Source organism: Suncus etruscus, chromosome 14 (assembly GCF_024139225.1).
Source record: "Suncus etruscus isolate mSunEtr1 chromosome 14, mSunEtr1.pri.cur, whole genome shotgun sequence".
NCBI lineage: Eukaryota > Metazoa > Chordata > Mammalia > Eulipotyphla > Soricidae > Suncus > Suncus etruscus.
This window is the reverse complement of record NC_064861.1, coordinates 84,745,348-84,748,663: the sequence shown is the minus strand read 5'-3', so window position 1 is coordinate 84,748,663 and position 3,316 is coordinate 84,745,348.

Sequence of the window (3,316 nt, the reverse complement as noted above, 5' to 3'; positions counted from 1 at the left end):
AGAAGAAGAAGAAGAAAAAATGATCGAGGGAAAGGTTCTAAGGCACGCGGGCATTCTGGGCAGAAGAAGCGCTGGGAGCCTCCAAACACTGCCTAGGCCTGAGCACCACCAAGATAATAGTACTTTTAGGGAGCCGGGGCAGTAGTACAGTAGGCAGAATGCTTACTTTCCATGTGGCTAACCTGGGTTCAATCCTGACACCCCACATGACTGCTAGGAGTAATTCCTGAGCACAGTCAAGAGTAAACATTTGGGGGGCTTTGTGGGGAAAAAAAAAAAAAAAGAGTAAACATTTGGGGTTGGAGACATGGCATGGAGGTAAGGCGTTTGCCTTTTATGCAGGTCATTGGTTCAAATCCCGGCATCCCATATGGTCCCCCGAGCCTGCCAGGAGTGATTTGTGATCATGGAGCCAGGAGTGACCCCTGAGCACTGCTGGGTGTGACCAAAAAAAAAAAGTGTAGGGCCGGGCAGTGGCGCTGGAGGTAAGGTGCCTGCCTTGCCTGCGCTAGCCTAGGACGGACCGCGGTTCGATCCCCCGGTGTCCCATATGGTCCCCCAAGAAGCCAGGAGCAACTTCTGAGCGCATAGCCAGGAGTAACCCCTGAGCAGCACAGGGTGTGGCCCAAAAAAAAAAAAAAAAGTGTAAACATTTTTTGGTTTTTGGGTCACACCCAGCGGTGCTCAGGAGTTACTCCTGGCTCTGCGCTCAGAAATCTCTCCTGGCAGGCACGGTGGGGTGGAGGAGGACCATATGGGATGCCAGGATTTGAACCACTGTCTGTCCTGGATCGGCTGCATGCAAGGCAAATGCCCTACTGCTGTGCTATCTCTCTGGCTCAAGAGTAAACTCTGAGTTTAGCCTGGTAGTCTAAATGCACAAACAATTAAAAAAAAATGAGGTTGGGGCTTGAGTGATAGCAGTGAGCAGTAGGACATTTGCCTTGCAAGCTGCCGAGCAGGGACGGAAACAGGTTCCATTTCCAGCATCCCAGATGGTCTCTCTAGCCTGCCAGGAACAATTCCTTAGTGCAGAGCCAGGCGTAACCCCTGAGCACCACCAGGTGTGGCTTATAAACTAAAAAAAAAGAGAGAGAGAGAGAGAGAGAGAGAGAGAGAGAGAGAGAGAGAGAGAGAGAGAGAGAGAGAGAGAGAGATGAACCTTTGAAGAGCCTGGTCCCAGAAAATTAAGCTGGGCACAGATATTATATAAGTTTGAGTTTTTTTTCTGAGGTTTTCTGTAAGAAATAGAGCAGGGGAAAGGAGGGAAGAGCACAGGTGTGGTGCTTTGGGGTTTTTTTTTTTTTTTAGTTGTTTTTTATTCTGTGCCACATTCAGTTGTGCTCAGTGTTTAGTCCTGGCTCTGAGCTTAGGAATCACTTCTGGCAGGCTCGGAGGACCACATAGGATACCAGGGATTGAACCCGGATCGGTCACATGCAAGGCAAACAGCTTACCCGTTGTGCTATTTCTCTGGCTCCTCCTGAGCATTAATTAACTGGGGTTGCTACATAAGGTTGGGGCTAAACAGTAGATGGTCTCAATAACCTTGTTCCCAGAAAGCCTTCAATCTAGATAGGGATAGCCAGGGCTAACATGGGGGCAGAGAAATCAGGGCAAAAATTGGGGGGGTGGGGGTCAGGGAACCCAGAGTGAGTGCTCACTCACCCTACTATATTATAAAGAACCCTTAGAAGGCAAGCTTTGGAGATGAATTGGGCCGAGAGGTGGTCTGAGACTTGAAAGTACATTTTCAGGATAAGAAAACAACAGATCTGGGCCAGAGCAATAGTACAATGGGTAAGGCATTTGTCTTGCACAAGGCCATCTCTGGTTCTTTAGTGCAACTGAGTGTGGCCTAAAAAAAAAAAGGGGAGGAGGCTGAGGGGCTGGAGAGATAGCATGGAGGTAAGGTGTTTGCCTTGCATGCAGAAGGTCGGTGGTTCGAATCCCAGCATCCCATATGGTCCCTGAGCCTACCAGGAGTGATTTCTGAGCATAGAGGAGGAGTAACCCCTGAGTACTGCCGGGAGTGACCCAAAAACCAAAAAAGAAAAGAAAAGATAGGGGCCTAAAAAAAAAAAAAAAAAGGCAACAGGTTTAGGGGTCAACAGGTAGGACATTTGCCTTGTATGCTGCTGACTCAGGTTCAATCCCTCACAACCTCATATAGTCCCCAAGCCTGGAAGGAGTGATTCAGTTAACCCTAAGCCCCTCTGGGTGTGGCCCAAAAATAAAACCAAAAATCAAAAACAGGTTTAGGAGCTGAACTGCATGCAGTACAGCAAGGTAAGGCACTTGCCTTGAATGCAGCCTACCCAGGCAATCCCCAGCACCCACTAGGGTCCCCTGCATACTATCAAGAATGATCCCAGAACACAGAAGAAAGTCCTCAGCACACCTGCTGTGGCCCAAAAAACAAAAAAGAGAAACAGGTTTTGGATCAGCAGAAAGTTCCAAGGGAAGGCTGAAGCCTGTGTTTTTCCTGCCTAAAACCTAGGCACAGCCTGGGGCTAACCCCACAGCAAGGATCTGGAGTAGCCCCAGTACCATGGGTGTGGCCCCAAACCAAAAAGATAGACTAAAGGGGGCCTGTGTGTAGTTTAGAAATAGGAATGTGGCTCATTTGCTTAATAAAGAAAATAAAAGGGAGGCTAAGAGCAATACAACAACAGGTAAGGCGCTAGTCTTACACGCAGCCCACCTGGTTTCTTGCTGAGCGCAGAGCCAGCTGGGTGTAAACCAATAACTTAAAAAAACAAAAACCAAAAAAAAACTCGTTGGGAATGGTGTGAAGTGTTTTGAAAAATCAAAGTGACAGCAGAGTCCTGAGCAAATTATGAGATTCTTGAAAAGCTTCCTCCAAATAAGGAGTTTGTATTGTGTCCCCCAGAATAGTGAAGAGCCAGGAGCGAGTTTCCAGCAACGCCAGTGCCATCCGGAGAGAGGAAGAGACCCGGGGACCTCAAAAAACAAACAAACAAACAAACAAAAAAACAATAAAAAATATGTCTTAGGGATTTATTTTTCTTTCCTTTTTTTTTTTTCTTTTTGGCCACACCCTGTGATGCTCAGGGCTTACTCCTGGCTCTGCGCTCAGAAATCACTCCTGGCTTGAGGGGACCCTATGGGCCGCCGTGGGGAATCGAACCGCGGGCAAGGCAGACAGACAGACGCCTTACCGCTTGCGCCACCGCTCCGGCCCCTTAGGGATTTATTAAGAACGCGTGCGGAGAGGGGGGGGAGGAAGAGACACTCCAGCAACCGGGCTGGAGGGCAGGGGCGTGGCCACTGTCGCCCCGGCAACCGAAAAGAC